General features: G+C 57.7%; 1 protein-coding gene and 1 long non-coding RNA gene across 5 annotated transcripts in view; both read right to left on the bottom strand.

Annotated features, from left to right (window-relative positions):
- Positions 1-22,913, bottom strand: part of DIP2C (disco interacting protein 2 homolog C) — a 348,933-nt gene that overhangs the window by 317,546 nt on the left and 8,474 nt on the right. The gene's annotated exons all lie outside the window — the stretch shown is intronic.
- LOC116594470 lies at positions 4,652-21,760 on the bottom strand. Its single transcript, XR_004287238.1, has 3 exons — positions 18,672-21,760; positions 7,835-7,840; positions 4,652-4,664 (listed from the first exon to the last, which is right to left on the bottom strand). It is a non-coding gene; the product is annotated as an uncharacterized LOC116594470 (long non-coding RNA).

Raw genomic sequence — 22,913 nt, 5'->3', positions numbered from 1 at the left:
CCTTATTGGGAAGAGCATTTCACTCTGCGCTGGGAAGGAGGCAAGCCAAGGGAGAGAGAGGAGCCCCCCACCTCCAGGCTCCTCCCAGAGACGCTCTGGTGGGGCCCTGGGTCTGCCTGCAGAGAGTGATCAGAACCCCAGGCAGGAGGCACCCCACTTCCAGGCGGTGGACAGAACCTCAGTCCCCCGGGGACATGAGAAACCCCAGGGTCAGGGCCATGGTCCACAGAGAAGGCAGGATTTTCAAGGTTTGCACCCAGTGGGCAGAGCAGGTACCTGCAGCCCTGTCTGGGGCGGGACCCTGACCCATGGGCTTCCCTGGAAACAGCAGCTCAGACCCCCAGCTTGTGGGCTCTTCAGGTGAACAGGGAAGGGTCAGGCGGCTCCCACCCCCCACCAAAACGGGCCCCCACGCAGGGCCTCCGGCTGCCTCCCTCACCCCCTGGCTCACTCCTGCTGTCTGGGTAAGTGAGCGGAGCCGCTGGCCTGCAGGCAGGACTTTCTACCTGCCCTCCCACGGGCTCACGAAAGACAATGTGCGCCGCCCCCGCCCCCGCACTTCTGGGCCACGTTGCAGGTGCGCTCGGACCAGCCCTGAAATCCCGGAGTTTGCACGTCCATCTACACGGGGCGGACAGCAGCCTGTGCTCTGCTGCTCTCTCCGCCTCACCTCGGGCCGGTACGCACGCCCCACGCCCGGGTCAGCACCCCTTGTCCTGCTGCCCCTCCAGCTCCGTCTCCCACCCCTGCGCTCACCGGAGCCCAGGCCTTCGCCTCTGCACCCAGTGCTGCCTCCCACGACCGCCAGCGCCCCAGCACCTGCACCAGATCCCCGAGCCCCCACCGCCAGAGCTGCAGCCACGTCGGCCCCCACGTCGGCCCCCACGTCCACCCTCCGCCTGGGAGAACGCACCGCAGAGCAGGGCAGAATGCACGAGGGGACAACAGAACGCATCAGCACGAGATAAAAGACAGCACGCGAAACGGTCACACACTAAGCACAGCAGAAGGGATTGTGCAAAACACTAGAATTTCTCTTTAACTTGTTTCAAGGCCTTCCCAATAATACATTTTTTAAAAAGTATTTCCCCAGGATGTAAAGCTTTTGTAACGTAAGAACACGAGCCTCTGATAGCAGCTCGGAACATTTAAGTAAATTCGCATCCTCAATCTCCGCAAATACCGTCTTTGGCACAAAAAATGTCTCTCCGTGGAAAGCAGCACTAGGCAAGGAGCTGCCAGATGAGGGAGGCAGCGCCCCCCACCCCAGGTGACTCGTCACCGCGGTGACAGGAGAGCGTGAGCGGTAGCGGTGAGCAGTGCGTGAAGCGCGGAACCCGGGGTGTGAAGTCCATGGGGCGCCAGCACAGCGGGGGGACAGGCTACTGATGCCACCGACATGCGCTGCGAACAGTACGCCACCTGGGGGTCCCTCATCGACGCGCTGACGTAGTAAATAAAAGAACGAGATTCAGAAGCCGGAACAGGCTGTATGTCAGGAAGAATCGTGCCTCGCGCACCACCGTGAAGACGGCCGCCGGCTGCAGACGAAACCCAGGGTCTTCTCTGCCCCTGACCTCAGTGCCCGGCCCCTGGGGCAGGACGGAGCCCCGGGCAGTGGCGGACCCTGAAGTCATGGCATAACAGACCAGCTACCACCCGGGCCGTGCAGGACACGGACACAGCAGCCTCGACACCCCAGCCCGAAACGGGGACCCCCCTTTTGTCTGGTGATCCCAGAGGCAGCTGTGGACCCTCAAACCCGTGTCTGCTCTAGTGGTTGGTACAGCCAGGCCGAGCCGACACCAGACACCCCTTCTGCCAGGAGACATGAAGTCTCGGGCTACTCCCCAGGAATCCAGGTGTCACACAGTCATTCTGCTGCCGTCTCCATGGACCAGCACAGAACCACACGGGGTCGCCTTCCCCCAACGCAGAAGTGGGATCACGGCGAGGTCCCTGCTGTCCCTGCGCAGTCCCAAGTCAGGAGATATAGACACCGTTGGCTCTGTCTCTCCAGCTCCAGCTCTGTGAGGGGCTGCGATACAACTTCTAGCCTTGGCCTCCGGGTGCCGCGGAAGCGAGGGCGCTGGGAGCATCCGTGGGGATCCCCGGGACGCCCCTTGTGGCAGCTGCACTGCCCCAACTCTCAGCCAGACCCGCAGCCCCAACACGCGCCACGTCCCGCACCACAGAAACCGTGCGCAGCGGTGCTGGGCGCTCACTGCTGTTTCCTTAAGAAGAAGAGAAAGCCCAGAGATTTGATCCTATTTTCACAAACTTTCATCAAAAGTTCCAGGACATCAGAAGGTCCTTGGTTGGCCATCGGCCACCTCTGCTCACACATCAAGCATCTGTCTGTCCATGCAGAGCCCCTGGGTACTGCAAGCCAGCCCGGCGCCTTAGGAGACCAGCAGTGGCCTGGACGGAGCTGGACAGGCCGCACGGGCTGTCCTCCCGCAGAGCCGCCCCGACCCCGGGCTCACAAAGGTGCGGCCTCACCGGGGTCTTGTGCCCAGCATGGACTCCAAGGGGCAAGCCAGCGTCTCTGCCACACCAGCCGTGGCGCCCCTTCCCGCGCATCGGACGGCCACACTGACTGAAGCCTGGCTCGAGGGCTGGGGGATCCTTCGGCCGTGCTCGCCCCCGGCCCTCCCGGCTGCGACCCCGGTGAGTCGTCTTCTACCACCAGCAAGTCCCACCCTCCCGCTCAGGCTGGGAGCTGGACGCCCCAACACTCCGGCACCAAACCTCACTTCCCCGGAACGGCCGGCCCCTAGGGGCAGGCTGGGGACGCGGTTTGGCATCTCCAGTGAAAACAAGTACTTCCAGATTCGGGGCGAGGCCTCGGTTGCGTCACCAAGAACCACCCGTCCTGTTCCCTCCTGCCCGAAGCCACCTAGCTCTGGTTAGAAGACAACGTCTGGTTGTCTGGAGACCACGGTTTTCCGAGAAAATGCTGTCAGGATGTGAAATGCCCGCATTTTGGGCTCCCGCGAGCGGCCCTGGTCACTTCTTAAAGCGGCAGGAACACCACTCGTGTTCCCCAGGCAGGACACCTGCAGGGTGGGGTGCGCCCGTGGGGAGGGGCGTCCCGGGCTGAGACCCAGCCCCGCAGGCCTTCTGGCCTCGGCTAAAGGAGGAAGAGGCAACGGCCCCTGCCTGGGACCCGCTCCCACGACCCACCAGGAGACCCTCCCCGCAGACGTGGACCGGCCGGACACCCTCCAGCCACATGGGGCAGCCACTGGCACAGGGGGCAGCTCCCTCGCAGGAACAGAACAGGAGTCCTGGCAGGGGACTCCGAGGGAGGGTGCTGGAGAGGACGGAGATGCGGGAAAGCTTGGGGTCTGCAGAGGGCCGCAGCAGGGCCAGGCCACGGGACAGGACGCCCGCCGTCAGCCATGCGTACGCACAAGGACGGAACGCCCTCATCTCACACCAGTAACAGCTCACAGAGCTTCACGGAGCTCATCAGTCAACCCAGGGCCCCAACACCCGCGCCCTCCCGGCCCGTGCTGCCCTCTGCACAAAGGCCTGTTTCCACAGCACGGGATCGCGTGCTTTTCTAAATGGACAGTTTGGGCCACAGACAGTTTTTGAAGAACGAACGGGCTTTGGGAGACGCATTATCAGAGCATCTCTAGCGCGACCCAAGAAGCTCCCTGCTCACTCTTCAACAGACCCAGGCCAGCAGAAAAGCAAGACAACCTGTAAGATGTGCCCGTGCCGTCGGGTCAGAGACAGGAAGAACACCACATCAACAACCATTTTCCTGGACGTGGGCTCCGTTTAGGACACGTCCCCAGAGCCACAGGCCTGGGAGAAGTCCCGCCGCAGCTCAGCCCCCCACCCAGGCCCCGTGCCCTCAGGCATGCAGGTGCCAACCGCGCCAGGACACGAGAAGCTCCACAAAAACCTCCGGCAACAGGTGGGGCTTCGGGCAGGTATGTCGGCCACTGGGCCTTTGCAGCCGCTGACAGGACACCCTGCTATCACCGCAGCCGCTCCGACCGTGCGCTGGCCGGAGCAGCCACTCGCCACAAACTCAAGTCCCAGCGCGAGCACAAGGACTTCCGCCTCAAAGGTTGACAGAAGGTACATCTTTGGATAAGAGGAAGTCCCCCACCGAGATGGGCACGAGACGACCCTTCACAGGCCGACGCCCATCAGAGACCAGAAAGGACGAAAGCAGGGCCGCCTCAGAGGGGACCTGCCGACGTTCCACGTGCAGGAGACCCCACACGCTCCCATCTGAGCAGTGAGGCTCCAGAGCCCCGCGACGGGGCACCTTGCACGGGCCGGGACCACCACCCACGTGCCTCGTGCCCCCGATGCTGCTCCAGTCCCGGTTTCCTGCTGAAGCGGGGTACAGCAGGCAGCGCGGTGCTACAAGGCCCCACGTGGCCCGATGTTGGGAGGTCAAGGGACAAGGGCCATGTGGCACCAGGGAGACTCCAGAACAGCAGGGCGCAGGTGGGGCCCAGGGCTCTGGCACGGCAGGCGTTGATCAAAACTCCGTCTTCAGTGCGGAGCTCTGCTTCGAGTCGCAGCTGCCGAGGAGGCCGAGAAGGCAGCACCGGTGCTGCCAACAACTCCACCGTCAAGGAATGTGACACCAGCACCTTGAGTTTACACAGAAGGTGAAGGGCCTCTGACAACAGCTGTCCGGCCCCGCCTCAGCCCACGGGAGGAAGAGGAGGGAGAGACAGAAACCCTGCTGTAGTGCTGGGCACCCTTGAGCGCTGGAGATGCACACAGCAGGTTTGTCACCAAGAACACTAATATTACACTAACCCATCCCCCCACCAGCAAAGACCACTACTAACCCACCCGGACTCGGTGCGGCGCGTTCTCGTCTGGGCCAGGAATTCGCACGCAGTCTCCTGGGAAGGCACGGATGTTAGCGGTGCGGGCACCGTTCAAGCGTCAGCTCTCCCCGCCCACGTCAAGACAGATGTCAGGTACCTTCGGGGGCCTCTGCCCGGTGTCAGTGGCCAGGCTGTTCCAAGGTGTCGAAGGGGTCAGCCGGCCCTGAGCGGAGAGCCAGAGCTCGAGGACGTCCCACTGACCTGCCCCTGCCAGAGAGGCTTCCCACAGGGAGAGGAAATGCGCCAAGAACTACAAGAACAACTGGAAAATAAGTAACAAAAGGCAGCTAGAGGCATTTACAAGCCTCTGAGTAATCACTTCAAGTGTAAATGGACTAAATGCTCCAATTGAAAGGAACAGCGGGACTGGATGGATACAAAAGAAAGACCCTGGTGCCAGCTGCAGACCCTCACCTGGGACGTGCACAGACTGAAAATGAAGGGGGGGACATGATATCACGACCTAAATCAGACAAAATAGAGGTTAAAATAAATGCTGTAACAGGGGCGCCTGGGGGGCTCAGTGGGTGAAGCCTCTGCCTTCGGCTCAGGTCATGATCTCAGGGTCCTGGGATCGAGTCCCGCATCGCGCTCTCTGCTCAGCAGGGAGCCTGCTTCCTCCTCTCTCTCTCTGCCTCTCTGCCTACTTGTGATCTCTGTCTGTCAAATAAATAAATAAAATCTTTAAAAAATAAAAAATAAATAAATGCTATAACAAGAGACGAAAGACATTACATACTGATAAGGGGGTCAATCCAAAAAGAGGCTATAACCATGTGACTATCTGGGCACCCAACACGGGGCACCTAAAGAATAGAGCAAGTATGACAGACATAATGGAGAAATCGACAGTAATACAATAATACTTGGGGGCTTTACAACCCCGCGTACATCAATGGACAGCTCCTCCAGACAGAAAACCAATGAAGAAAGAGGGGCTTTGAATGACAAGCTAGACCAGATGACCTAACAGAAACATACAGAACACTCCATCCAAAAACAGAGTACAGGAGCACGGGGTGGCTCAGTGGGTTAAGTGTCCGATTCTTGATCTCAGCTCAGGTTGTGACCTGAGGGTTGTGGGATCAAGCCCTGCGCTGGGATCTGCACTCAGCACAGAGTCTGCTGGGGACTCTTGCTCCCTCCGCCCACCCCTCCCTCCACTCGCACTCTCGCCCTCTCTCTAAAATAATAAACCAGAGCAGAACACACAGTCTTTTCGAGTTCAAATGGAACACTTCCCAAGACAGATCCCATGTTCGGCCACAAAACAAGTTTCAATGAAGTCAGGAAGACGGAAATCATGTCAAGCTGTTTCTGTTTCTGACCAAAAGAGTATGAAATTAAAAGTCATTTATAAGGAAGAAATCTGGAAAGAACAAACGCGTGGAGGCCCAACCGCACGCCACTGAACGATGAATGAGTCCCTCAAGAATTCAAAGAAGAGATTGAAGAACACATGGAGAAAAACGAAAGTCAAAACAATGGTCTTAAACCTTTGGGACACAGCAAAAGCCGTTTTAAGCACAGAGCACGGAGCCTGCTTCCAATTCTCCCTCGCCCTCTGCCCCTCCCCACTTTTTCTCTAAAAAGAATAAAAAATAAAACAAATGAAGGAGGAGGAACAATGGACCCCACAGAAACAAAAGGGTTATAAGAGAGAATTATGAGAAGGTAAAGCCAACAAGCAGACAACCTACAAGACACGGATAAATTCCTAGAAACATCATCTTCCAAAAAAGAATCAGAAGGAATAAAACATTGGAACAGACAGATTATTGGCACAGAAATTGAATCAATAATCAAAAACTCCCAACAAACAAAAGTCCAGAACCAGATGGCTTCACAGATGTCTACCAAACAATGCAGTAAGAGTTAACAACGACTCTGCACAAGCTAGTCCAAAAAATAGAAAGGAAAACTTTCAAATTTATTGTATGAGGCCAACATTATCCTAATACTGAAACCAAATAAATGCACACACAAAAGAGAAATATCGGCCAATATCCTTGTTGAACACAAATGCAAAAATCCTCAACAAAACACTAGCAGACTAAATTCAACAATACATTAAAAAAATCACTCTCCATGATCAAGCAGGGCTTAACCCAGGGAGGCAAAGGCGAATTCAACACACATCGTCCACGCGTTACACCACGTTAACGAAGATGAAAGCCACATGATCATCGCGGTGGATGCAGAGGAGGCGTTCAACAAAGTACAACATCCATTCACTGGAAAACTCTCCACGAAGTAGGGACAGAGGAAACGGACCTCAACGTAAAACACAGACATGAAGAACCCAGAGTCAGCATCACTCAGTGGGGAAAACAGAGCTTCACCCCCGCGGTCAGGAGCAAGGCAGGGACGTCCACTCTCAGCACCGCCACCCGGCCTGGGCCAGAGGCGCCGGCCGTGTCGCTCACACAGAAGAAGTAACAGGCACCCAGATCCGCAGAGACGTCAAACTTCCACTACCGGCAGATGACACGATACTGTATGTAGAAAACTATAAACCCCACCAAAAAACTACCAGAACCGATAAACAAATTTGGTAAAGTTGCAGGATAACAAACGTAACATACCGAAGTCGGATTCATTTCTAGACACAAAAAATAAAGGAAGAGAAACTGCTGCACCGAAAACAGGAAGACACCTCGAAATGAATCAAATCAAAGAGGCGAGACCTGTACTCTGAAAACCACCCAGCACTGAGGGGAGGAGGGGAAGACAGCACAGCGGAAGGACGTTCCACGCTCACGGGTCAGAAGAACAAACAGTGCGGAAATGTCCGTACCATCCGAAGCCCTCCACACTGAACCCATCCCCATCAGGCTCCCAGCAGCGTCCTCCACAGAGCTAGAGTTTAGACGGAATCACTGGACGCTGGAGCACCGCCATCGGACTTCCAGCTATGCCACAAAGCTAGAGTCATGAGAACAGCATGGTCCTGGCACAGAAACGGACACCTCGATCAGCGCAACAGCACAGAGAGCCCAGAAACAGACCCAGGCGTCTACGGGCGATTGATCTGTGACAACGGAGACAAGAATGTGCACAAGGGAAAAGAGAGCCTCTTCTAGAAGTGCTGGAAACCGGACAGTCACGTGCCAACGAATGAAGCTGGACCACTTTATTATACCAGTAACAAAAATAAACTCAAAATGGGTTAAAGACCTACATGTGAGACTCGAAAGCCTAAAACTGCAGAAAGAAAACATAAGCCACAATCTCTCGGACACTGGCCTTTGCAACGTTTTTCTGGACAGGTTTTCTCAGAGAAGAGAAACAAAAACAAAAATAAACTCCTGGGAATACATCAGAATAAAAAGCTTTGCACAGCCAAGGAAACAACCAACAAAACAACAAGGCAACCTAGGGAATGGGAGAAGATATTTGCAAATGACGTATCTGATAAGGGCTGAACAACCCCTATGAATCAACACACACAAAAACCAGTCTGATTAAAAGATGGGTGAAGGGGGCGCCTGGGTGGCTCAGTGGTTAAAGCTTCTGCCTTCCGCTCAGGTCATGATCCCAGGGTCTGGGATCGAGCCCCTCATCCGGCTCTCTGCTCCTCAGAAAGCCTGCTTTCTCCTCTCTCTCTCTGCCTGCTTGTGATCACTGTCAAATAAATAATAAAATCTTTTTTAAAAAAGTGGTTAAAGCTATATTAAAAAAAAGAAAATGGGTGAAGGAGCTGAATAGGTATTTTTCCAAAGACAACATCCAGATGGACAACAGACCCATGAAAAGATGCTCCACATCACTCACCGTCATGGAAAGGCCATTTCTTTTTAAGATTTTACTTATTTATTTAACAGAGAGAGAGCACAAGCTAGAGGAGTGGGAGAGGAGGAAGCAGACTCCCCGCTGAGCAGAGAGCCCGATGCGGGGCTGGATCCCAGGACCCTGGGATCATGACCTGAGCCGAAGGCAGAGGCTTCACCCACTGAGCCACCCAGGCGCCCTGGAAATGCAAATTAAAGGCCAATGAGATATGACCTCAGAATGACTAAAGTGTCAGAACGGGAAAAGCAACACGAGAAACAGCAGGTGCGCCGAGGCGGGGAGGCTGTGCACCGCGGGGGGAGTGCGGGCCGGTGCGGCCGCTCTGCAGGACAGCGCGGAGGGTCCTCGCCAAGCTAAAAAAGAGGTAACCTATGCTCCGGTCAACACAATGAGAAGGAAAACGCTAATTGAGAACATAGGCCCCCGCTGGTTCCAGCCACGGCGTCCACGACAGGCGGCGGCCGGACAGCCCGGGGGCGCGGACGGACGGTCGGGGAAGGCACGGGGAGCGCACCGTGGAGCACTGCGCAGCCCCGAACCCGCTCCCGCCGTCCGTGCGGCCGCGGACGGACCTGGGGCACCCGCTGAGTCAGGTCGGAGAACCGCAAACACCGCAGTATTTCACTCGTGTCCGTGATCTTAAACACAAAACCAAGTTCCTACAAAACTCAAACGGGTGCTTGCCTGAGGGGAGGCGGGTGGGCGGCGGGCAGGTGGGCGCCGGGAATCAGAAGTGCGGGATCCGGGGAAGTCCCCGCACGGCCGAGAGACCCGCACAGCCGCCCGCGATCGCAGCGCAGCGGACACAGGCACCCGCGACGCGCTCAGCCACACGCGCTCGGGGCTCCGGGGTCGGACTCCGCAGCGAGCGCCGCGCTCCCCTCAACGTACCTTCTGGAAACGCGGCGCCGCGTCCGCGCAGCCCGCGCCCGGGGAGCGAGGCTGCCGACACCTGCCGTCGGGCCGCGAACCGGCGTCCAGCCGCGGCCGAGCAGCCCCGGGGAGCAAGACGCGCCCGCCGAGCCGGAGTTCGGAGTTCGGACGGGACTGACGGGCTCCTGTCCCCGTCACCGCGGCCACGACAGCGGTGCGGGCGGTGCGGGCTGTGCGGGCTGCGCGGGCTGCGCCGGCCACTTACTCAGTGCGCTGCCCGCTGGGACCCGCTCCCTCGCCTCTTCCGTCCACCGGCTCCCTGCAGCCTGCCCCGACGGCTCCCTGCGGCCTGCCCCGACGGCTCCCTGCGGCCTGCCCCGACGGCTCCCTGCAGCCTGCCCCCCGCTCATCCCCGCACACCGGGCGCCCAGCCGTCGCCCCGCGGGAAAGCAGACCCGGCCACAGAGGACAGGAGCGCGCTGCCCGGGGAGCCCCGCCAGGGAATGTCCTCGTGGGGAGGCCTGCGGCAGGGCGGCGGGCACCCCGCTCCTTCTCCCGCCCGCAGAGGGGCTCCGAGGGCCTGGGCGCTCCGCGTGGAACGCACAGAGGGCGGCGCTGTCAGAGCCCGCGGAGAGCGGGAAGAAACGCACCTGGCGGCAGGGCCCGGAGCTCTGAGCGCGCCCCTGCTGCTCCAGGAGCCTCCCGGGAGCCCACGAGCGCGGCCCGCCGCCCTCCTCCCGCGCCCTCGACGCCAGCCGCCGCCAGACCTCGTCCAGGTGCTCCGAATGCGACCTGCGCCGCGTGGCCAAGAGCTCCCATAACCTGATTTCTAGGAATCTAATTTTAAACCTCTCCACAGCTAACATATCCCAAAAATACAGCATTTGGAACACTGTAGCATAAGCGCAAACACACACACAAAATCTAACCAAAAATAAAAGTGGCATTTCAGGCAAAACCCCGGAATTAGAACACAGTTCTATCCTGAAGCTCTTCAAAACCTTTTTTTCTTCAACTACACTCACCCCATATAACAGTGATGATCACAGTCACTATAATGAAATAATTTGGTAATAATTTGGCAAAAATTCCAAGACTCTCTTCTCCACGAGGCCCTCCCGTCTGCACCGAGAAAATTCTCCCCTTCCCCAGCCATCCCGGCCCAGGGCTGCCCTCGTCCTCCAAGGGTTCCCGTGTCCACCGCCCCGTCTCCCGCCTCCCACTCTCCATTCGGAGCACGGAGCGCGTGGCAGAGGTGGACGCGGTCACCCCGGCCGCTCCCTCGGGCTTGCTGGTTCGGGAGAGGCGCCAACAAACGCCAGGATGAAGACGGGCGAGGTCGAGGGCCACTCGGTTCCCGCCGGACGCCGCGGGCTCGGCCTCACGGGTGACGCCCCACCCATTCACGCGTGGGAGAAGCGGGACTGAGGTGCAGGAAGGACCCGTTCCAAACTCAGACCACGGTTCTCAGCCGCTGGAGCCCCTCCACATGGAAGGCAGGGACCCGCCGGCTACACGCGACCTGACTGACGCGGCAGGGGTCAGGACGGCAGAGGCTGCCCCGCAACCCCCGCAGAGACCTGCTCCCCGGGAGCGGCCCCCATAGCCACCGTCAGAGCGCGCGGCACAGCCCGGCTTGGGGCCGCTCCCGCACGCCCTTCCCCTGGCAAGGCTGGCACCGTGAACCCAGAAGAGCAGCCAGGGACAGACCACAACTGTCAGTGGCCCCAAGTCCATGGTTCCCCTCCGGCACACGTGGGCGTCCCCTCTCCTGGCTCACCTGCTCGGCCCCGCCCCCTACAGCGTCGTCCCCCACGGGCCTTCCCAAGGGACCTGCCAGTCCTGGAAGGGTGGTCTCCCCCGGCCTGACCCCAACCACTGGGGTCAGACAGGACCGGCTCCCAGACGCCAAGTGCTTGCCCTCCTGGTTCTCAGGACACATTTCGAATTCTCTTCTAGAAAACCTCTCTCCTCTGGGCTTAGAAGGACTGCAAACCCGGGGCCTTGAGACAGCCCGTTCCGGCCCGGAGCCTCCACCTCGGCCCTCCTGCGCTCCGGAGCTCAACCGCCAGCTGCGCAGGCGGCCCCCAAGCCCACACCATCCCTGCGGGTTCTCCAAGCACCGGTCCGGTTTTCAAACTCTCCGCTCACGTGGCGCCCAGAAGCATCTCAAGGTCATGTCCAAAATGACCTCATCCTCTGTCTCCCCGACTCACTCTCCCCCACAAACACCAGCAACGTCTTCATAACCAGCACGGCTCCGCCTCCATCCTCCCCTCCCCCGATCCGTCGTGAAGGCTCCTCCGCTCGTTCGCATCCCCGGCCGGCCCCGGCCTTCATCAGCACCCCTGCGGACGCTGCGCGGGGAGCCCTGAGCTTCTCCCCGGCCCCCCGAAGCACAGCCTGGGTCAGCTCTGGAACACCTCCAAGCCCTTCGAGAGTCGAGGACGCCTGTGTTCTGACGTCAGTTATGTTACTACACGGTTTATCACTGCACAGGGCTGATAAGCAGCATGTGACAGGGTCCGCGTGACTGGGGAGAGAGGGACCCCCATTCCTCCTACAAGGACCCTGTGGAAAGCGTCATACCTTTAAACGTCGGTGAATGTGCATTCTTAAAAAAGCAGAAGACTGTCCAGATAACTTCTGACCTTGCCACAAACGGGGAGCGGCTGCGGACCAAGAACCCAGGACCATGGGCACCAAGAGCCCCACCGGGCAGCCCCCGGGGAGTCAGGTGCCACCCCTCCCCGCAGCAGGCTCACCTCCCACGCCCTGGGCTCCCCAGCGGAGCTGCACCCTGACGGAGGAGCGGGTTTGTCTGTACAACTACGTACCGGTTACACAAGTGCAACCAATACAACACAACTTGTAAAGAGAAACTGATCCCACAGGAAAGCAGAACACCTGGCAAAGACCAGATATCGGCAAATTTTTTATGTTTTTAATTTTTAAAAAATGTGCCTTCAAATCAGGTAAGGGAAAAACACAGCAAACGTGAGGACAGATTATCTAAACCCGAGGCTCTAAACTGTCCGCGAGATGGCCGGTCCTGGCTACAGGCATGGTGTACGGCGAGGAAGCTGTGCCCCTGCTTCGTGGTAGGGCTTCTACGAACCATCTGCACGATTCCTAGGTCAGCCCTCCCGTTAACCGAACGTCAGGCTGGCTCCCACCGTGCAGGAAAGCCTTCACAGGATCCTGGCCCCACGAGGGCAGACATGAAACGAGTGGCCCTCCCCAAGACGCACGGGGTCTGGGGCAGCCTTCCCCTGCACGAAGCAGGGGCGGAGTCTCTGCGGTAACTCCACATCCTGCTTCCGTGAAGCGGGGTGTGTCTGCAGGTGGTCCAGGACAGGCACTGAACCATGACCGACAGGGCGGCCTGGGAGGGAGGCTCAACAGACTAGAAGGGGTTTAGAAGCACAAAGACCAGGGGGCACAGCGTCGAGGTCATTCACACTCCACTCCAAACGAAGAGGAAAGCAGCCCCGGAGTACAAAGTGTTTGGGGTCGGTAGGACAGTGTGTAAAAGGATCGCAGAATTCCCCTCCCTTGAATTTTCTCCAGGGAACATAGCAGAAACCCCCAGAGCCCCGGATCCGGGGCCGCAGAAGGTCAGCGTGCCCGCCGGCCCGCAGACAGAGTGGCAGTCAGCCAGGGAGGCTGGCAGGGCCACCCGCCCCTTGGGACCCCAGGCGTCAGAAGGGCCGTCGGGTCTGCGGGACAAACCCGGGCACAGTCACAGGTCCGGAGAGAGGGAGAGCTGTACGCGGACAGGACGCCTGGCTCCCCTCCCCGTGTGGGGTACCAAACCACTTCACATCGCCCCCAGCCGTGCACGAGGCTCCTTTCCCTCCACAGCCTTGCCAGCCCTTGTGGAGAAGAGCAGTTCCAACGGGTCTGAGCCGAGCACGCCGCGGTGCTGACCTGCATTTCCCTGATGACGGCGGACGTGCGGCATCTTTCCAACGTACCCATTGGCCTCTTGTGGGTCTTCTCTGAAAAAATGTCTGTTTGGGTCCTTTGCCCAGTTTTTAATTGGCTTACATGCTTTTTGCTGTATGGGCGAAACCAGGGAAAGGATGCTTGACATTGGCTCTGGCAGTGGTTTCTTGGATCAGACACTGATACCAAAGGCGACAAAAGCGAAACTAAACAACTGGTACTCGGTCAAATAAAGAGCTTCTGCACAGCAAAGGAAACCATCACGGACGGAAAAGGCAAGCTACAGAGCAGGAGAAAGTACTTCAGCCCTTAGACCGGATACGGATTTCTATCCAAACAGAAAGGATCCAGTTTTTGTGTTTTCAACATAGTTGATCAGTCGATCCTAATATGTAAACTTCTGTCTTTTTTGCAAAGTATGATGCCTTGCAGACAAGCCTTTATGAGACAGAATATAATGACCCAGCGATTTTATTTTTCTCCCCAGCTGGGAGAAGAGAATGGTTTGGGGAGATTCAACAAAATTCTTTGAGTTCCTGCCCACGATTACCCAGCCTGCCCCTAGAGGCGGGTCCTGTGCTACGTTTACACCCACGAGACCTGCACAGGACATTTAACCTTGAGCCCTGTTTTTTTTGTTTGTTTTTAATTTCTAACCCTACTGTTTTCCTGTGGTTAATGGATCATCCAATAAAATGATACACTCGAAACTATGCTACCAACTAGTCAGTATGAACATTGTTTTACCACTGTGGTGCCTTTGGATTAATCCACTTTAAAACACCAGGAAGAAATAAAATCTATTTTAAAATAAAAGGTTACGTGTGTAAACCTGGCGATTCACAGACCTGTACCCCTGGGGCTAATAATACGTTATATGTTAATAAAAAAATAAAAAATTATAAAAAATAAAATAAAATAAAAGGTTAGAATTTTAAGATTACAAATGAGTTATTAATCTATATCTCATTCTTCAGATTACTTTTAAAATTAAATATTGACATTCTAAAATATTTGTGGGATTTTACAATTTTAATGTATTAAGCATTTTAAACTACACCAAATAGGGGCACCTGGGTGGCCCCATACATGAAGCATTTGCCTTCGGCTCAGGTCATGATCCTGGCCCGGGGTCTGGGGATCGAGTCCCACATCGGGCTCTCTGCTCGGCGGGGAGTCTGCTTCTCCCTCTGCCTCTGCCTGCCTCTGTGCCGACGTGTGATCTCTCTCTATGTCGAATGAATGAATGAATGAATAAACAGAAACTGTCTGTTGAGTTAGGACTGGCAAGTCCCCAGACCATCAGTCCAGCACCTTCTCCCCACCCTGGGCTGGAGAAGATGGACCTTGTTGGAAACAGACCTTCAAAACGAAATCTTCTAGAATTGAGGAAACCTAATACTTTGTACCAGCGGGTCCTCTTGGTCTTTATTATTCCTTTGTTCTCTGCATGAAAAAGTATACGAATGTATTTCTACGGTGTTTTCAGGTTATACACTTGTGACAATTCATTGACCCATTCCACAGCTAAAGGTTACCTTTTTCACCAAAAGAAGAAAGGGATAAATAATACCCAACTTAAAGGGGTTTTCATCAGACAGGTCCGGGACTGATATCATGTAGTTGGGGAAATGTGAAGCATCCACTCAAACACTAAATAAACTGCATAAGTAGGGTCTAAGTCGGCTCCTGCAAACAAGGACACACAGAGCTTGGGAGTCGATCCGGGGTTTTCTCTAACAAAACCCTTGCGCGATCCACACATGGAAGCACCGGGGACGAGGCAGAGGTTGACTGGGCCTGGCTCCTGCCCACCAGCTCACGGGGAACATGGCCTCGTGGGAGCCACAGGGCTGGGTTCTTCCAGCGAGGACCCCGTCCCCACGCAAGGGGCTCCCACGGCTCCCCACAATCACAATCAATGACAGGAACAGGCTGAAGCGTGGAGACGGAGACGAAAACCCGGTGTGGCGTCTAAGGCAGGACACCCCCCACCTCGCCCCGAGGAGAACCTGCCAGGGAAACGGTCCCCGGGAAGCCCCCACAGACGCTCCGCAGGGGACCCACGTCTTCCCGCTAGCGCTGCCCCAGGGCGCGACCACGGTCCGTGACGGAGGCCCACGGGGAGCCCGGCGAGGGCGGCCCCACTGAGCGCACAACAAGCGGCTGGGACAGCCCCGAGCGGCGCCCGTGGCCTTTTCTCCTCCGCCGGGGGTGGGCGGGTGCTTATTCACAATAAGAGAATTTCACCTCTCGGAAGTCTGAATTTCCATTTTCTTCAAACCAGCTTCTACCAACAGTCTTCCCCTTAGAGCTACTGGGAAAACTGCAAAGACGGTCGAGGACACCGTGACCTTCCCCGGGGCGGGGGGGGGGCGCCCAAGCCCACAGGGCTGACGGGACGAAGCTGGTCGCCCACCTCCCACTTCTCTGCATGGAAACACTTCCCTGCAGACTCAGATGACGACGCTCCACTGAGGAGCAAAGCCACCGGCTCCCAAAGGCTGGCCGGCGGCCCTGGGTCCTCTGGGCACCCACACCCCAACCCCAGCCTTGCCTTGGGGCTCCGAAGGCCAGGCTGAATGACGGAGAATGAGTTTCCTGGGTGCTGCCCCACGCGGCCAGGCTCCTGCACGGCAGACGGGAGCGCACAGGTGGGAAAGCAGAGCTTGGGGGGCGAGCGGTGGCCCAGGTGCGGGCCCCCGGCCGTGCTCGGTTTCAGGGTCAAGGACCGGAGCTGTCTCCGGCTGCAGGAGCGTCCCCCGGACCAGTGGCCTGGCCTGGACGGTGCTCGGGGCCAGGTGAGCACGCTCTGTCGAGGCCCAGGGTCAGAGCCACCTCGCTTCCAGGGGCCAGTAACGAGAGCAGAGACCCCCCAGCCGTGCGCACTGGCCCAGGCGGCCGCCCCCTCCCCCAGGACGGGAGGGCTACCAGGAAGTCGTTTTCCATGTGAATAAAAGTTCTAATTGGTTTGTAAGGACTACGTACTGCTGCGCTTCATACCACCAGCACTTTCAGGGCGGCTTCAAAGGATTTGATGCCATAAATCGTCATTTTCATTCTACTGGAATACAGAAGTACTCTCGCTAAAAGTACATAAGGACGTGTGCCAAGAGGACAGGGAAAATGCCCTCACACTCCTCTCCCCCAGGACCACCAGGAACAGCTTACAGGTGGTTTACAAAGCTGGGATTATCACACACATAGTGTCGTGCAGTTGGGAAACTCCTCACCGGGAATGGTGTCTGATTACCAGAGTTCCAGCTGTGGGGCTGGGAAGCAGGTAACTGGTGTTTGCACTGGGACCCACACGTCCCATGTGTACTAGTCTCAGCCAATAAATACACCGGCGTTTAGACAGACAGAGAGCCCAGCAGGGCCAGCAAAGGCCTCCAGCAGGCGAGCTGGACGGTCACAGACACAGACGCAGACCACAGCCCTCTAGGTAGAGGGGCCAAGGGAGCCTTGGAGAGCCCGGGCGGGACGGATGGCGGGTTGGGGTGGCGGAATGGGAGGGCGGGTCGGGGCTGAAGAGAGGCCTTAACCATCCTCGCAGACCCCGAAATGAGAGGTGGATGCCACTTACTGCCCTTTTCCGTTCCGCAGAATTCTGAGTAATATATCCGCGTCAGATGTTACTCAGTGCAACGCCTCACCCGCCGGGGCCAGCACGGACCCTACAAACCAGCACGCACAGGGGACCCTGCAGCCACGGCCCCCGACACAGCGCTGGGAGCTGCGAGAAGCCTGCGGACTCTCCATGCCAGACGCCAGCAGCAACGCCCGGGGGACTCCCCTCCTGACAGAGAAAGAGTGACACCGACCGCGTACGCACGCACGTCCTACCGGGAGACGAGCCAGAGACCGCCTCTGATCACAGAAGGCAGGAAGGCTCTCGTTCACAGCCCAGACCCGGCTTCTGCAGTCTCAGAGCCCCTGCTGTGCTCCGGGCCACAGTGAGAAAGCAGGTGGGAGGGGACAGTCCGGCCACACGGACAGCCCCTGAGGTCAGACACACCACCTCCCTGCACTGAACCGGCTTGGCAGCTTTTGCTTACCAGGGATCACCTGGGATGCTGGTGCAGGAGGGCGGGGAGAGAGGCCGCAGGGACACCTGGCCCCCACCCCCGGGGTACAACAGCACGCATGGGGACAGCTGCAGGCCCGAGCTCCCGGCAGGGGCAGCGAGGTCGTGGGAGTCTCCCGGTGCCTGTATCGCCCCAACCCCATGGGCCCCCAGTGGGGAGACCCCAGCGCGGGCAGGAACCATGGCAGCGGGTGGGGGATGGCCCCACAGACGGCCCCCCGCACACACAACTCAGCACACACACAATCCACGCAGGACCCGGCTGGAAACCACAGGCCCTGGCAGCTCTGCTGCTCGTGGCTCCCCCCGCCGAGCCCAGCCCTCGGAGGGGAGCAGCCGGGGAGTGGACTGGAAGGAGCCCCATCCCCAGTGCCTGCGCCTCCGCTTCGGACACCTGCGCAGACAGTAGGAGGGTGAGCCAAGGTCGTCTCTGGGGACAGCCTTTGCAGGCGTGAGTCTCTGCTCAGGGGTCAGTGTTGAAGAGCACACGCGCAGCCGTCCGTCCGTCCGTCCACCCGCTAGACCTGCGCAGAGAGCAGGGCAGAGCAGTGCTCCCAGTCCCTCACTTGGCCCCGATGACGGGAAGGCCCACAACTGACCATCTCATCACGCTCAGGGCCCAGGACCCCCAGCCCGAGAAGCCCAGTGCCTCGGCCTGAGGGGCAGGGGAGCAGGAGGAGGCCACTGGAGCAGGACACACGAGTCCCCGGGGCACTCGGCTGGCAGCCCGGGGCAGGGGCCACACCCAGGACACCAGCCCCGTGGCCCAGACCCTCCCGCCTCTGAGCTCCGGTCCGGTAATCCTGCCCTGGCGGCCCCCACTGCACCGTCCGCTCTGACGAGAGGCTTACTTCCATCTCCTGCGTCACTGGAACGGCTGTCACCCTCCCCCACGGAGAAAAGGAGCCCGAGGACCGTTGACAAGCACTCAGAGGGCAGAAGCAGCCCCGCCCCTACCGAACTCTGGAATCCAGTAGGACGGGGCCCCGCTTCCCACCGGCACAGGGCAGGTTGCTCAGCCTCCGAGAAGCCTCCCCCTGGCAAACCCCTATCTTCTTCAGAAAGCACTTCCGTCATGAACGTATTTGCCCCCTGACAACACCTCCCGCAGGAACGACAGACATTCTACGAGGCCTGACGAAAGCCTGCGGCTTGTCTCAAAAAGGTCCTCCGACATCCCGGCCAACATGAGATCAAAGCACGTCCAGCCTCCACCCCGTGAGCCGCGGTGACCAGTTTCATATCTCTGACGCGCTTCAGCCCGAGCCGCTCCCGACAAAGGCCCGGACCCTCAGGGTCACTCCTGGGAACAGACGACAGCCGGCCCCGGTGCCGGGGAAGCGTACGGATGGGGCAAGGAGCTGCCTCTGTCCGACCTCAGACTTGCCAGCTGGGTTCTGCCGGGAACCCCGATGGAAACCCAGACCACACCCCCAGAAGTAAGGACTGTCAGGGGCCAGCAAGCCCCCACCCGCGACAGACCCCAGACCGTGACCTGTTCACGCTTCATGCCCACCTGCACGTACTCAGCCGCCTCTGCTCCACGTTTCCTTATGTGCACGTGGACGTCTTCTCAGTAGTGGCCTTAAGGAAACACATTCGTTTCTCATTTCACCACCACTCCTCTGTCTGCCTTCAGATTTTGCAGGCAGCGAGAGGCCGATCCTGGGATCCCTGGAGACAGGTACCCGCCCCCTGGCCCGGCGACAGTATCGGGGAGTTCTTCTTTGTAGAAAGAGTTGATGGTTCTGCTCACAGCCCGTGCTGTAACAGACCCCCAGAGCCAAAGGACACGTGGCTGGCGTGGGGAGTCACTGATGCGGCAGAGAGACATCAGCCGAAAAAGCCCAAGGAAAAAGGGTTACAATTTTCCAGACTACCAACACCACCAGTGGTCCCTAAAGCCCTGGGAAGCCTGTTCACGGGCGTCTTGCTCCAAAGAAGCGCTTTGCGATCGGGCGTCAGGACCCCGCCCCCACCCAACACACGCCCCGCATCTAAGGGCCACGGGTCGCAAAGAGAAGACAGAGACAGGAGGAAGAGGAAGGCATGAGCACGGGAGGAAGAGGGCGCATCCGGAGAGTTTAGGATTGAGAACGAAGTCGTACGCGGAAATGACATACAGGCCTCTGGCCATCTCGCAGAGACCCGGTTAGTCCAAGTTCCGCGGAACAGCACCGCACGTCCGTCCGCGCCTGCAGGTGAGCTCCTGGAGGCGCTCCACCACGAAGATAAATGGAAAGAGAAAAATCAATTTGCCATGCAGTATAATGACTCAGCCGGAATCACCAAATTACTATAATCCACGCAGAGTCAGCTCCTACTGTTCTTCAAACGGGGCTGCTCTACGGGGCAGGGGCAGCTTCAGATTCGAGAAACGCACACTGGAAAACGGTCGTTTCCCTTAATTCCGACGGCCACGGCCCTCGCAACACGGAGCGGCTCTCGCCGCCTGCGGAACGGAAGCGATCATAAACTGGCACAGAGCCGAAGGCAGAGCGCACCCTCCTTGTTCTCCGCTTCAGCTGGTCCCGGGACTCCCCAGACAAGTCCACAGTAAACCCGTAAAACCATCTTTGCTCTGGGGTTTACTCAACAAACAAAGTCTTCGGAGGTTCCCTGATACTGGCAAATGTCTCTTCATTAACGGAGGGCTACACGCTTTCTAACTGAGGACGTGGGGGCGACCCGTCCGCAAACAGCGCTCTAGGGCAAGGCCGACCCGCCGGCGCGCGCACGGCCCAGGGCCATCCTGGATGCGCGGATCCACAATTCCACGGCGAACAGCCTAGCCGGGGAAGAGGGGAAAGCGCAGGCGGAGGGGCTACGCGACGAGACAGTATCCCAGGAGGGCCGAGTGTCTCGCGAAGTCCCTGTTTTAAACAGCTACTCCTGCCCGCATCTACCTGGATCGGGACTTCACAAGCCGCGAAGGAAGCTGGAAGACGTGTGTGTGGGAGCTACAAACACAGACGAACAAAACAGAAACCGAGAACAAACCGGTTGTTGTCAGAGGGGAGGGACACGTGGGGAGGCCACACCGGCGAAGGGCTCACAGGCACACACTCGTGGTCAGAAAACAAGTCCGCGGGAGGAGACGAGCCGCAGGCAGCATCGTCAGTGACACTGGGATAACCCTGGTGACCGAAGCAGGACGACAGGTGGGGGCTGCACGGATCGCGGGGAGCATTTCATGATGTACGCCATGTACCCAACCTGCGCTGGACACCTGAAACACTGCATGTTAACCACACTCCAACTACAAAAAACGATCTGCCCTGACAAGTTCCTGCAATCGCTAGACCCTCTTCACAATGATGAGTAACCACTAAATAGCTTCCTCTCGAGGGTCTGAAACTAAAAATAGGATAACAAAAGAAAGCCACCTCCTGACGACTTTACTAAGCAGATTCTAGTTATGAAAATAAAGGATGGTGGGGACTAGATTCCTAAAATACCCTTCGCAGAACTCTGAACTGAACTCTGAGGTCATCATCATTACATTAGCTGGAAAAAACATTTAGGGTGTATGCCAGTAAATAGGTTTTTTTAAAAAAATCACATTCACCATGAAACCTGGCATCTTTGTACAACTTCTCCTTCCTACTTTGCATTGGACGGATGCACGGGGTGAGGGCAGGCCTCGAGGTGGGAAGCAGCAAAGAGAGAAGCAGGAGTCAGGGCGCCGTCCGCAAGGGCTCCTGGGACGAAGCCGGCTACACGGACCTCGCGCACAGGCACAGAGCCCTGGCCAAGCTCTCGGGGCGGGGTTCCCTTCTCAGGAGACAGGTCCCTTCACTTGGGCTGCCAGTCCCGGAGAAGTAATACACAGGAGGCACAGACGCAGCACTTGCACACACTGGGCAGGCGGGGAGCGGCGGCTAAAACACTACAGACGTGCCCCCCACTTCGGGAGACGGGTGGAGAGGAGGTCTCTGTCACGGAGGGAAAGACGGTCGCATAAACAAAAAAAGGGGTCGATTTGCAACATCTGATTTAAAAGTCCACATTCTGCACTGTCCATTCCTACTGACAAGACTCCAGCTCCCTAGGACAGAGAGAAGCCGGGCTCGTCGCTGCAAGGACTGGAGATCGGAACGGGCACTTCGCTTGGAGTAAAAGCACTCTGCGTGAAACTCAAAATTGATTGTCTCCTAAGTGACGGCTGACGGCTAAACACAACCACCCTCGCTCTGAGAGGTCACTCTTCCCTTGTAGACATGCTGAAGAAGCTATTCCTGGAAACTCATTTAGAATATTCTTCCCAGAAACACAAGAATTAACAGCATTGTCTCTTGACCAAAATGATAAAGATTTCTGATAAAACCATATGACCCAGCTTCCTGATTCTAAAGGGTGCTATACTGAAAAGTTAGCCCAAAGGGGCCCCATTTTCCATTTATCTTCCTTGAGAAATGAGTTTCAAACACACAGAAAATGGGAAGGGTTGTGTAGTGGACGCCGCGCCTCCGTCCCCAGATCACAAATCCCACTGGCAATGTGGTTTCCGAGGCAGCGGCTCAGAGAACCTCAGCACCATTACAACAGAGTCCAAGGGCATGGGAGCGTCTTCCTGGGACTCGCTTCCGCCCCCACCCCCACCCCCAAGAGCACCCCCGGCCACCACCAAGCTCCCAGTCCTGGTCTCAGAAGGAGCCGGGATGAGAGGCTGGATCCCTGGGCGTGGTTCACAGAAAGCCAGCCGCCCAGCCTCGGGTGTCGAACACGGTCAGGAAACCGAGGTTCTCGCGACGGTACGGAATTTCCAGCCATATGAAACCCAGTCTCTCATCTATTCAAAGAAGATGGCGTTTCCTGAGAAAGTATTTTAAAAAGATTTAAAAAGATCAACGTGAAAACAACAAGGGAGCAATTACGAGGTTTACTCTGTATCTTAGTGTCCAGGAATGCTGCGTCGCAAACGCTGCTCCCCGCCCCACACTGCCCTTCAAGAACCCAGCACGGTCACCAAAACCGACCCCACCGAGGCCGCCAGCCTTGTGAGCTTCCCGGCTCTGGTGCACATTCCCCTCGAGGAGGCCGGTCCCCTGCGTACCAGCCAAGGAAGACACCCACCCGGGCCGCTCTCCGTGCAGAGCCACTCCCCAGTGCCTTGCCCTCCGCCCTTCACAGGAGATAGAATGGACTCCGACGCTTCCGGAGGCCCCTCTGTCTTACACACTTTCCTCAAGGGCAGATTCCATCCAGAATCGTACGTGTGCCAAGCACTAAACAAGTCATCAAGGAAACGAAATTAAAGCGACTTCCTGCCTGTGTCCAGGGCCAGATCTTCCTAATAAAAGGGAAAAAAAATTCTACATTACCAAGAGTCATTATACATC

The sequence above is a fragment of the Mustela erminea genome, chromosome 6 (genome assembly GCF_009829155.1).
Source record: "Mustela erminea isolate mMusErm1 chromosome 6, mMusErm1.Pri, whole genome shotgun sequence".
Taxonomy (NCBI): domain Eukaryota; kingdom Metazoa; phylum Chordata; class Mammalia; order Carnivora; family Mustelidae; genus Mustela; species Mustela erminea.
This window is presented reverse-complemented; position numbering and strand designations above follow the sequence as displayed.